A 14,382-nucleotide genomic window follows, 5' to 3' on the forward strand; every position below is an offset into this window, starting at 1 on the left:
CTCACAACTAAATCCAAAGCTTGGGGTAAGTTTTGCTCAAAAAGTCATGTGCTCTGAACATATTGGATTCCGTTATCAATCGCAGTCGAATTTGATTTGGTGTGTGCACACAAGGCTAAGTGCTCTTTTGAGGGTTGCTGAAAATGTTCATCAGTTTTGGTATTGGTAAGGTGAATGTATACTTCTTGAGTTACTTAAAGCCCAATACTAGAGAACAAAAGGTTCCCATGTTCGTCCACGAGACGGCCAAGTGTGTATAAGGCCACCGATCTGAACTGTAATGACGACTTATTCTTCAGAGTGTGAGTGGTGGGCCACCACTCAGGGCGTTATAAATCTATCAATTTCGTACGGCGGTAATTATAAGCATCAATTAAACTGAACAATATCGTCCTACCTGTGCCACGAAAAGATTCCAACAATGAACAAAGGGCATCCAACAGACAAAAAATCCAACAATGTAATCAAATAGGAAAAGGAGCTTATGCGAAGATTTGTTGGTGCGTGAAAGACTTAAGGTTAAAAACCGAAGGAAGAATTAATTAAATGACCATATCTCGGAAGTAATCACTCATGTAGATCGCCGTTTTTTATATTAAAAAATGTGGGCGATATACTATTATTATGCCGTTGTTGAAGCTCCTACATGAGAGGGTTTTGTTCATATCCAACTCTGATACTCGCATATTTTGGTTGTGGGTATTGGTTTTGCTACATTTGGTCTCGCAATGCAAACGTCGTTTTGCCGACGAATCGTAACAGCTGTCAAACTACTTAGTTATGATCGATTGAGAATTCGGTAGGATATTTTCGCGTATTTTGTCTCGAACAGAAAAGAAAATTGAAATCAGACAAATAAAAACCGGCATCAGATCATATCAGGAAGTATGGGTTACACTTAACGCCAAGGCAAAGCCTTAATTTAAGGTCCTTGGCGTACTTCGTCCTATTGTCTCGCTTAATTAAAGATTTAACCCTCTAAGAATAGTAGGGGGTGTGCCGCCTTGACGCACTTGAACCTGTTGGACCATCAACAAACATTTACTGGCCAGCGAAGTCTGAATGTAGTAGTCGGCGAGAGATAAAGAAAATGACGTCCTAGTGCGAAAGAGGGCACAAAATAAAAAAGTACAAGAAGTATGACGAAGGTGAATATGTATGTATGTTATATTACTACCAATAAATGTTGCTAACAACGGAAAACGAATAAAACAAGTAGTAGGCCACACATCAGCGTCTAGAAACTAACTCAAGATAACGTTGACAATTGAAAAACAAAGTAGTTGCAGCTTGTATGCGTGTGCCTGTGGGTATGTGTGTGAAACGGATGTTCTTTTCGTTTCCGTTTTTTTTCACTTCCAGGCGATGGCAATTCTGTGCACGGATCAAATTGCGTTAAAACACATAATTTTTAAGAGAATACTGTCGTGTTCAATGGATTGACTATTTAATCGATCTTCTGCCGAGATATTATCGTCACGCTCCTCCAATGTACACGCCGGCATTAGTACTCATTACTTATTACTACTACTATGAGTATCATTACTACTACTTGCCCTCTGATACGAATGAACTGCATCGAGTTTTGTAACATTTTGTATTCTATTACTGTTGAACCGAGTATCGAGACTTATACTTGGACTTTCTATTATGTTCTTCTTCTTCGTTTATCAACTTCCTCCGGATTTTAAAAAGCATTGCAACTGCGATTTCAAGAAATAACAAGTTATCTTTCTACTAAGACTTCCTCTTTTCTCGTTCTTCTCGGTTTCGTTTCGCTCTTTTTCTATCTTGCTCTTTGCTCTTTTCAATAATACTTTTGTCTCAAACCATTCAATACATTTCGCTCCTCTCGTATCTCATTCTACTATGTATGATATACTTGGCACAATCTTTATACATTTGTCATTTCTTTCTTGAGTCGAACGATTTTGTTAATGAGGTGTTGTGCTATTGTTTTTCCCCTATTTGTTGTTTGTTCCCGACACTCCCCCGGCCCAATCAATTACACCCCCACCCTCCTCCCATCTCTCTATTCCGTCTATATTATCCGATTATCCGATAAACCTTGGATATGTAACATTATCCTCTCTTTGGTTTTTAAACACCCCCTTCCGTATCCTTCGCTACGTTGTTTTTGCTGTGTGTGTCTGTTTCTCGATTTCAGCAGGTCTGTCGGATACAAGCGACATTTTCTAGTAGACCTTCCTACTGCTGCTACACCACTAGCCACAGTATAAACCAATTTTGTGTTACATTAGCGTTCGTCCACGGCCAATAAACTTCACAGCGGAAATGGAACACCCACGGGAGAATGGGGAGACTACGAATTGTACGGGCACAAATTATATTAGCAGAATCAACAACAAGTACCAACGCTCTGGGACAACAAATACAACAGAAACTGAAATCATCTTCTTGCCTATATAATATTTTTTTAAATTATTTTTATAGAACGGACAGAGCCGTGTTAAGCACCAACTTAATATTTAACACTCACGTTTATGCACTGTCAGAATTCGAACTGGAGTCTTCGCATAGAAATCGATGAATCGGTGCAGCGCAGAAAAATGATCTACGGACGAATCACAAACCGCTTAACTAGTTACTAATTGAAAAACCAGTAGAATAATACAAAAATTCATTGCATTTTTCGCTAATTCTAAAAAAAAAACAATTTAAATTTTATATCATTAACATACAAATCCATTCTTGATGTTTTCCTTTCCAAATTCAAGCAACGAACAATTTTCAGCCGCTTCTAAAATTACACTTTTTGATCCACTCTGTGTACGTCTACCACAATTGAAAAGCACTTAACTACAAACGGGCCAATTGAAAACTATCATTATAGAAACTCAACGGAAAGCATTACTGTTGAAACCGGCTCCTGCATCTTTCGCTAAACTTTTAGCCATAGTCACGGTAGCAACACTCTCAATTCTCAACCAACACATACAACCACAGTAGTGAAATGGGATTCATATACATGCATCATTACAGTGCATATCTTATATAATGTAACGAATTTTGAATGACTTGTCCATGCAGTTTAAATTACAAATCGTTCTATTTTATAAGAATGTATAATTAAGCAGCGCAGTTTTTCTTGGAGCCATTAGTGAAGAACAAATGCGAAAACTAAACAACGAGGTGAGAATCAAAGTGTTATCATCTTTTAAACTTCTAATTGACCAATGTGCTACCATCGGCAACTGATGAAGAAACGAGTATTGAAATTACGACTATAGAAACAGTTCGCAAAGTGCCCTCACATAACGAGTATTCTCAAAATAATCATCGTTGCTTGTCTTTCTTCTTTTCGTCTTCCCTAACTTCATTTTGTATTCTCTTTCTCTCATCGTATTCTCAAAGCGTGAGAGAAGGAGGACATCAAGAGGATAGTTCGGATAACTAGAAATACAATTTGGAATGCACTGCATTAAAAAAGAAAACAAAACATTGATTCCTGCTACTAATGGACAGATAGATTGAAATTTGACGAAAGTACAGTACCGGGGTGCGGAATAAAACGAATAATAAAGTTAAATTTACAGTATAAAAAACTGATATTAAAAAATATATGGGAGCGTTCCACTTTCAATTAAATTTCAACATGCACTCACAACGAATTGGTGTTATAAGATTTTTTTAATCTTAGAAGAACGGATCAGGTCATATTTATGGTGTTACTAGCTGTTCCCAGCGCGCGTCGCTGCGCCTCATTTCATCCTTATTTCTCGATTGGGAGGCGTTTCAGAGGACTTCTTACCTACTTTTCAGACGATCGGGCTTCCCGGTGACGTATTCGTTCAGTTTCCCTTTCCACCTTACGTTACTCCTCCGTTTCCCGGTGACGTATCCGATCGGCTTCCCTTTTCGCTTCCCATTGGATACATGTCAAACCTCGCACCATCTGAGTTTGGCTCAAATTGCTTGAAAATTATCCGAGCTTTGCTGAAATTTACCCAGATTTTGTATGGGAGCCCCTTTTGTAAAGAGGGGAGGGGTTTCAAACATTCACCAGAACATTTCCCCTTCCCCAAAACTCCCATCTGCCGAATTTGGTTCGATTTGCTCGAAAACGTTTGTATGAGACGTTACGTATGGGCGTTACGTATGGGACGTTACATATGGGACGTTACGGTACGTTACGTTTGTATGGGAGCCCCCCCTCCCCGGAGGTGTGGGAGGATCAAACTTTCCTATTCACAGACACAGACCGGAGACACAAAACTACGCTGTGCAAAATTTCACGCGGATTGGTTCAGTAGTTTTGGAGAAAATGCGGTACACACAGACAAACAACCATTTTTATACTAGGTCTATACGTTGAGAAGTGAACTGTTTTTAACACACAAAATATGTTTATAAAATTTTTATGCGATTTTCTATTTTATTCAAAGTATGTGCCATCGCTAGATATACGTCTCTCCTATCTCTCTGCTAAATCATGGATTCCCAGTCGAAAGAATTCCTCGACTTTTTAAGTAAACTAATTAGTCATCCCATTTCGAGTTCCTCGTAGAAAAACGAAGGGCTGCTCAGCCAATACGTGTCCCATCGTTGAAAAAGAATGATATTCGGAAAGAACCAAGTCTAGTGAATAACGCGGGGAGGGATAGCTGCTTCCATCCAAGTGATTTGATAGTTTCTTGAAACTTGTTTTGCTTTTTGGGACTTGGAAGCGCCTGGCCATGAGGGACTAGGCGCCTCCATTGAAAAACTCTAGAATTGTATTTTGGTCGTTTTTCGATCAATGCATGGTTCAATTTGATCATTTGTTGTCAGTAGCGATCGGAATCAACGTTTTCATCAGGTTTTAGGAGCTTGTGAAACACCACACCTTTCTGTCCCATCAGAAAAACCGTTTTTTGAAGTCCTTGGACGTTTCTTTTTTGTAAAGTCAAAATCGCCATTTTTGAATTTTTTAAACCACTTAAAGCACTGCGATCTTCCAAACACAAGTCCCGACAAGCATTTGGTGCGATTCCGAAGCAGCTTTCTTCAAGAGCAGCAGAAAAATAATAATCCCCGCAAAACGTCATTTTCAGGCACAAAAGTGGACATAGTTTAACCCTTTTATTGATGGGTTGCACACCGAAATAATTTTTGTTTCGACCTGAAATCATTTACCTGATGTCAAAACAAGGTAATGATGAATGAACAGAAAATCTGGGAAGTCGCAATCGGCAGGTACAGCCATCTTTTTAACAGTTCACATCTCAACGTATAGACCTAGTATATAAGGCTGCCTAAAAAGTCATGGACGTTTTTCACGATAGATGCCTTTAGTGTTCGATATCTCGTAAAGTATCGATCGTACAGTGTCAAATTTAGGCTCGTTTTTAAGCTTACTTTACACTTAAAAAAATGCTTCCATTGTTTTTCGTTTGTTCCATTCGTTTATGAGTTACAGGGTGTTAACAATGGATGTCAATGAAGAGAAAATTCGGTACATTTTACAATTTTTCTTGGAAAAAGCCGAAAACTCAAGCTAGGTCACTGAAATTTTGCATCGTGTTTATGCTGCCGATACTCTAACAGCTAGTTAGGTGCAATTTTGGTTCCGTCGACCCGTTTCAGTTATTTTCGATGTTAAAGATGCAGCTCGCCCAGGCAGACCCGTTATCGAAAATGTCGACAAAACCACAGAAATAATTAATGTTGACCGGCATATTAGTAGTCAGAGCATCGGTTAGGAGCTAAAGATCAACCATCAGACACATACGACAATACTGTGTGGAAATTATCGTGGTCTAAGCGTGGTGAAGCAGCTTACAGGGTGGTCAAACCAGGACCCACGACCAGTAAGGTTCTACTTGGTGGGACTTGAAAGGAACCGTTTATTATTGTTGAAAATTGCGTTCCAACAATGTAGTAGTTCCGGCAGCACTGCCAGTCGGCAGTACAGCCAGTCGGCAGCACTGCCAGTCGGCAGCACTGCCTCTCTCATTTATAGCCACATAAGTCAGTCGCGCTAAAACTCTAGACAAATAAAGTCACAATTATTTCCTACCACGCGCAACCTGCCGTCTACAACATCCATTATTCAACAATTATGAGTTGCTTTCGTGTGGCCAAACACTAAATTCAAATCTCTATTGTCAATTATTGCACCGTTCGATACTAGCAATTGACCAGAAACGACCAGAATCGGTCAACGGCAGAGTGTTTGTGATCCACCGGACAACGAAATGTTACGCACGTCTTTAGTGACCTGCCAGAAAATCCGGGAGCTTGGTTGGGAAGTTGTAATGCATCCAGCGTATAGTCCGGACCTTGCACCAAGCAATTGACACCTTTTTCGCGCATTACAAAATTTCCTGAGTGGTGAAAAACTGAGTTCAAAAAAGGATTGTGATAAGGAATTGCTCGAGTTTTTAACCAATAACAACTAAGTCTTCTACAAAAAAGGCATTATGAAGGTATTTTTGAAAAGACAACAAATTTTTCAACAAAATGATGCATATTTGACGCAAATCGGACAATTGAAAGTATCTTAAATTATGTTTTGAATTTCATCCAAAAAACGTCCATGGCTTTTTAGACAGCCTGATATATAGATAGAAGAAGATAGATAAGTTGTACGGCACAAACTACAGGGTGGTCAATTTTACGGCCTTATATTTTTCGATGCTTGAACATTTATTTGAAAAGTTGATTCTTTTATTTTTTGTATGAAAAACCATGTTGGTCAAATGTCCACCACGATTGGTTTGGCAGTATCCCATTCGGTTGACCTATTTTTGAGTGTATGTTCGACTGTCGCTGGTCTTACTAGGTGTGTGCGTTGAGAAACGAACTTTTAAAAAGATGGCTGTACCTGCCGATTGGGACTTCCCAGTTTAGCGGTTCATTCATCATTACCTTGTTTTGACATCCGGTAAATGATTTCAGATCGAAGAACAAAATATTTCGATTTGAAACCCATCTTTAAAAGGGTTAAACTAAGTCAACTTTTGTGCCTGAAAATGACGGTTTGCGGGGATTATTATTTTTCTGCCCCTGTTGAAGAAAACTGCTTCGGAATCGCACCAAATGCTTGTCGGGACTTGTATTTGGAAGATCGCAGTGCTTTAAGTGGTTTAAAAAACTTCAAAATGGCGATTTTGACTTAACAAAAAAAAGCGCCGAAGGACTCCAAAAAATGGACTTTCTGATGGGACAGAAAGGTGTGGTGTTTCACAAGCTCCTAAAATCTGATGCAAACGTTAATTCCGATCGCTACTGATAACAAATGTCCTATTTGAACCATGCATTGATCGAAAAATGACCAAAATGCAATTCTAGTGGGTTTCGATGGGGGCGCCTGGTGGCCCGTGGAATCAAGCACTAGGCGCCCAAAAAAGCAAAAATGTTTCAGGATACTATCAAATCACTTGGATGGGAGCTGCTATCCCTCCCCGCGTTATTCACCAGACTTGGTTCTTTCCGAATATCATTCATTTTCATCGATGCGACACGTATTGGTTGAGCAGCCCTTCGTTTTTCTACGAGGAAGTCGAAATGGAATGACTAATTAGTTTACTTAAAAAGTCGAAGAATTCTTTCGTCTGGGACTCCATGATTAAGCAGAGAGATAGGAGAAATGTATAGCTAGCGATTGCACATACTTCGAATAAAATAGAAATTTGCATAAAAATTTTATAAACATTTTTGTCCGTCTTAAAAAAGTTCGTTTCTCAACGCACACACCTAGTACCTCAGTAATGGCAATGCGAATTTCGGTCTTGAGGTCGTTAATAGTTGCTGGTTTGTTCGCGAATCATTTAACTTTCACCGTAGCCCAAAGATGGTGACAAAAAGGAAGCCTCTGGGAGGCCAATTAACAACACCATTTCTGCTGATAATTCGCTATCCGAAGTTGCGGCGCAAAATATCGATTGTGGCTGTCGCTGTATGGCACGTAGCGCCGTCCTGTTAAAACCGAATGTAGTCCGAGTTTTCGGCTTCAATTTCACCGAAGAACCAATCGGGCAACATTTCACGGTAGCGTACCCAACGGTTACAACTCCTTCTTCATTTTCGAAGAAAAATGGGCCGATGATGCCGTCAGACCAAAATACGTACCAGTCACTCGTTTTGGGTGCATTGGCTTCTCTTGCACGACGTGTGGGTTTTCCGTATCCCAAAAATGACAATTCTGCTTATTAACATAGCCACCAAGGTGGAAATAAGCTAAAGTGAAATGTGCTTTTCAAATACCGTACCGTTTGAGCTGAAGGTTCACCACTTTGGAAGAAAGCTTTTAATATTTCCCAATTTTCCGCCAGCGTAAAGCGTCCCATTTCGTAATTTTCAAAGTTTTTACTATATGTTTACATATTCCAGAATGAAGTTTGACGTTTTAAAAGTCAAGTTATCAGTAGTTCAAAAAGTGAATGCTATATTGACAACTCTACAGGAACTCCCAGTCTGCAGGAATTAACTGTCGAACTTTTAACTGAACACATTCTGCTTTTCCAGTTATATTATCGAAGTGAAATTTTGAGAATGATGTTTTTCTTCGTTCGTAGATTTTTTTGTTCAGGTTGCTGATAATATTGGGTCTGAAAATTAATTAGTTCGGTTTTTATTCGACATTTGTGACCTAACTACAACAAAACGTGTGACTACTTTAATGAAAGTATTGTCCGTCGTTAGTTACTACTTTCTTCCATCTTTCAGGAAATTCCTTGATTCAGTCTCGATAGAACTCCTTATCTTTTAAAGCGCTTCAGTCAGAGACCCCTTTTACAATACTTTCATAAGAAGTGAACCACTGTGGTACCAATGGAACAAGTAGTAGTCCGAAAGAGCAACATCTGGTGAATACAGCGGGAGCGGGTGGTAACAGTTCCCATTTATATTTTCGAGATAAGTTTTGACCGATGTTGCGATGTGTAGTCGAGCGATGTCATATTGATAAATCAGTTTATCATGTCTTTTATCCCATTCTGATCCTTTCTTTGACCAAAGCTTGCCTCAAACGCATTAATCGTTGTCGATGGGATTATCCATCAATTACTTCATTAGGTTTTAAAAGCTCACACTACACCACACCTTCAATATTCCACCATATGCACAGCACAATCGTTGCAAAGTGAATATGTTGAATAATTGCAGACAGCAGGTTTCGCGAGGTCGGAAATTAATAGGACTTTATTTGTCTAGAGTTTTAGCGCGACTGACATATGTGGCTATAAATGAGAGAGGCAGTGCTGCCGACTGGCAGTGCTGCCGACTGGCCGTACTGCCGACTGGCAGTGCTGCCGGAACTACTACATTGCAGGAACGCAATTTTCAACACCCCAACTCGGGCCAAAAATGTAGTAAACCGTTAGGGAGCGCTTAGGCTATACCGAAACCCTTGCAACTAAGTTTTTAATCTTATTTCCACAAACTCCCTTGGTCAGACAATCAGCGATGTTTTCAGCAGACGGCACGTAATCAAGAGTGATGAGTCCACTCAATACATGTTCACGTATGAAGTGAATACTGACGTCGATATGCTTCGTACGGGAACTGTACGCATCTCTGCCGGACATTACTATGGCACTCTGATTGTCGCATCGCAAATTGATGCTGCTCTGTTCACCGAACTGCCTGATGAAACGGACCAACCAAATTGCCTCCTTCGCAGCGTGAGACATAGCGATGTATTCTGCCTCCGTACTCGAAACAGCAACTGATGTCTGCCTTTTGCTCGACCAGGAGATCGCTCCTCCAGCCAACTTGAACACGTACCCGAAGTATGAACGACACTCATCTCGTTCTCCTGCCCAGTCTGCGTCAACATATCCATACATGGGCTGTCCGGATCCGCGATTGTATTCGATTCGATAATCGGTTGTACCCTTCAAATAACGCAAAATTCGTTTAACTGCAATCCAATGGTTATTGTGATACTTATCGTTGAACCGGCTGACGTTGCTAACTGCGTAGGCTAAATCGGGCCTCGTGCCCTGCACCAAAAACAGCAATGCTCCTACAGCTTCACGATAAGGCACATCGATTACCTCGTTGTCTGATTCAGTCGTAAGTTTTTGCGAAACATCACATGGAGATGATACGGACTTGCAGTTCTCCATACCGAACCGTTTTAATATCTCCTTAGCATACATACTTTGATTTATGCTTATGGTGTCCTCTCCATATTCAATCGTCAATCCCACACAGGTACGAGCCATACCTAAATCCTTCAGTGCCGCCAGGTAGGTGGTCCGCTCCGTCAGCAGAGTACGGCACAATTTCTGCAACTGCAATAACTGACGTGCCGTTTTCTCGAACTGTTTTTCCCGATCGGTCTGATCGTCCAGCGTTTTCTGCACGGTGCTGTTGCTCGATTCGCTGCGTGCCTTCCACACTATCGATTCCGTTTCGCGTGCCTCCCGCTCGGCCGCGTCCCGCTGCTGGTCGTGCTGCTCGCTGATGACCTTCTGCTCGGCCAACACATTGTCGAAGTTTTTCTGCTTCTTCTCCAGCTCCAACACCTTGGTGCGCTGGATTTCCAGCTCAATGTTCGCGTCCTCCAGCTCCGACTGGATTTTCTTCTTGCCCTTGATCAGCCGATCGTTAGCAACCTGAAGCTCCTGGATCTGACGCTTCATCGTCTCGATGTCCTCGACCATCTTTCTCTTCGACTCTACCAGCTCCTTAGCCACGTGTGACTCTTCCTCGGAGCGTTTCTGCATGTCCTGAATCATGACATTCAGCTCGGTCAGCTTCTTCTCGTAGCTCTTCTTGGCCTCCTCGTCCTTCTCAGGCTGCTCCATGAGCGCCTCCTTCTGGGACTCGATCTGGCACAGCTTTGAGCTAAGAGCCAACTTCTGACGCGTTTCCTTCTTCAGCAACTGCTGCGGTTCGGTCAGTTGACTCTCTAGATTGCTGGTTCTCTTGATGGCCGCCGAAGCTTTCTGTTCGGCATCGTCCACCTGCTGCGTGATGATTTCCGTTTCCTGCTGCGACTTCGTGACCTTGTCTTTGTCCTGCAGCTCCACGCGCGCCCGTATGGCGTCTACCATCGCTAACTGCGCTATCGATGCTCGAAGCTTCTCACGATCGCGCCGCTTCCGTTCTCTGCGCCTGCGTGACGATGATGAAGATTCATCCTCCCTTCGATCCTTCTTCGTAAGGTCGTCGCTTGCACCAATCTGTACAAAGGGTTCCTGGTTGACACCTTTTAGACCGTCCGATCGATGATCGATGAATGACCTCTTCCTCGACCTCGCTGACTCAATGACCTCGCTCATATCTTCCTTCGAGGGACTATCCATCGATCTCAATGAGCCGTCCTGCTTCGCCTTGTCACTATTTGCTCCCTTCTCGTACTCGAGAATGCTCTGGCAGGAATGTACATGCTTCAGCCTTTCCCGATAGTTCTGGTCGTGGTCGACTTTGCTCTGCTTCCGCAAATAATCGTTTCTGCCCGTTGCTGCCGTTAACGCGAACAATGTGTTGCCACATGTTTTTAATTCGTCACTCTCGGCCTTATTGGGTCTCAATTGTCTATGCCGCTCCATTAACTCTGAGTCTCTGGCAAACAAACATTTCTCGTAGCCCGTTACAATTTTAAAAATGCCTCCTGTTGATGTCGCATCGATGATTGCTTCATTTTGCTTTCCGAGAAATCGGCAAATGCCATTTTCTATCACCACTCTATAGCCTGAGCGAGATACCTGGTCGAGCGAAATGAGCGAAAAATTAAGATCCGGAACATACAACACATTTTTCAGCGTAATTTGCCTTCCTGCGAAACTTAAATTGGCTGTACCCATGCATTTGGCGTTTATAATTCGGTTATCGGCAATTGTGACTGTCAATCCGTCGGTGCGCTGAACGTTTCTCAGAATTTCCAGCTCGGAAGTCATGTGCCGCGACGCGCCGCTATCCAGGTGCCATTCTATTGTCTTGCTATCCCCAACTGCAGCCTTGAACGCTATCGCTGTTTTGGCTTCCGGGAATATTGGCAGGGCTTTGTCTCTCTGTTCGCTGGAATTGGTGCACTGGTTTCTATAATGACCATTCTGGCCGCACTTGAAGCATTTTACCCGGCTAAGATCTTTCTTCTGATTGTTAGCCACACTGGGTTTTCTATGTCCCTTCATACTGTGCAAACTTGAGAACGCCGCGTTACTTTCCTTTTTAACCGGCGTTGTCATCTCAAGGAGTCCTGCATTGACTCTTTCAACTGTAATCTTCTGGCCACTTCCAATCAAACTTTGACGGAATGCCTCATACTGAGTTCCCAGATTACCGATGATGAATAGTGCCACAATATTGTCCTCGAAATGTATACCGACCTCAGTACAGCGTCTCCACGCTTCCAACATTTTGCCGATATACTCCTCGTTCGATAAACATTCCTCGCGATAAGTGTGCGAAAGCGTCATCACTGCTTGCAGATGCAAGCTCTGGCCTGATTCTGCGAAGACTTTTCGCAATCCTTGCCAGATCTGCAGTGCCGTATCGTCTTTACCAAAGTGGTGGGTAATGTGACTTTCGCAAGACAGGAACAGCCACCCGACAGCTCGCGAGAGCTTGCCAGCGTCTGTTTCTGTAGCGGGGGCTGGTTGCACGCACAGATATAGATCGCGCGTCCGCAAGAACGTCAGCATATTCTTTTCCCATTCTGGGAAATTACCCCGGCCGTTCAACTTGGCGAATGTTATGTCGCTTCCCATTCTGGGTTTATGACAACTCACTTAACACTTTTACTTTTGGTACTGATACTGATACTACGCTTTTCACACTTTTCTCTCCACGTGGGTCTGGGCCCATAACCTGTTGAATAATTGCAGACAGCAGGTTTCGCGAGGTCGGAAATTAATAGGACTTTATTTGTCTAGAGTTTTAGCGCGACTGACATATGTGGCTATAAATGAGAGAGGCAGTGCTGCCGACTGGCAGTGCTGCCGACTGGCCGTACTGCCGACTGGCAGTGCTGCCGGAACTACTACATTGCAGGAACGCAATTTTCAACAGAATACTTCGCTTTGGTTGAGATGTACGTGGTTCACCAGGCTGTATCCAGGCCTTTTTGTGTTTAGGATTCTCGTAATAGCTCCCCTTTTCATCACCAGTGATGAATCGTTACAAGAACCCCTTTCTTTTCTGCCGTGCAAGCCGAAGTTCGCAAACGGTTGTCCTTCTTTCAATGTCTCTTTGTTCATGTGGTATTCATGTGGAACCCATAAGACATTTTTCTAATCATTCCCATTTAGGCGCTTGGAAACTATTATGTGGTCAACTCCTAACATTTCTGCAAGTTCGGTAGCAGTTTTCTTCATATTGAAGTCATGAAAAAGTACTCTCCGCGAAATCACTTAATCAGGAACAAAACTCTACAATTTCAGATGCTTGTAAAAGGAGTTGTTTACACTTTATCAAAAAAACCTACTGTGTTAGATACGTAATGACAATAGCTATCAAACCAATATTTCATTAAAAAAAACTTTGTGACTTTTAGTGAGTAACGCCATCCATTGTAAACCCGAGCTAATTAATTTGCACACCTAATAAATACCGTCATATGCACAAGAAAAATTGAAAACGCTGTTTTTTTACGTGTTGTCTTTTTTATGTAGAGTTATTATTGACAGCCATCGTCATGCAGTTTGTTCGTGATGGAGCAAGCTGTAAACGCTAATTGTTTGTTAACTACGCGGGGGTGCTCTGGTTGGCTATCCGTTCGGCTTTACTTAAAATAGTTGCAGTTCCATCGTCTTTCATTTTTTATTAATCAAGTCAGTGCTTAACGAGGGAGTGCTTGCGTACTAAAAAAGTATCAGCGTTGTTTCTGTACTTTTGGGAACCTTTTAATCGTAAGAGGGAACCTTTTAATCTTAATCACGTAAGAACGTGAAATCAATTTTAATCAAAAACATATTGGCCGTTATTAATTATGGCCTTTTGCCATATTGAGTATATTGCCATTTTTAATCAGATCAGAGATAAACTTTCTTCTTCGGAATCCTCCACGATATTTACCAACTACTGTGGTATTGAAATAAGTTTTGCGGTTCAATAGCGCTGCTACTAACTTATTTTGGTTGTTATCTTGGTACACTTCATAAGAACGTATGTGAAGTTTGATTTTAATCCGTCAATTAATTCTTTACAATCCATTTATTATCGACGTTTCAAAGTATTTTTACAATGCAAAAATCAAGTATCTATCGTGCAGTGATTTATCCTTTTTATATTATTTCATTTTTTTTTATCAAATGAAACTTATGGAAATATTCGTTATTGAAAGTGTCGTGTCAGAAATTGTCCATCGCCAGTTCTTGTTCAGAAATCGTTTAAGGAGTTGTTAGCATCAGCTTTTTGGGATTTGGAAGGAATTATGTTTGTGGATTACTTGCAAACTGGTAAAACAATAAGTTCTGAATATTATTG

The sequence above is a fragment of the Anopheles cruzii genome, chromosome X, assembly GCF_943734635.1.
Source record: "Anopheles cruzii chromosome X, idAnoCruzAS_RS32_06, whole genome shotgun sequence".
NCBI classification, from domain to species: Eukaryota; Metazoa; Arthropoda; class Insecta; order Diptera; family Culicidae; genus Anopheles; species Anopheles cruzii.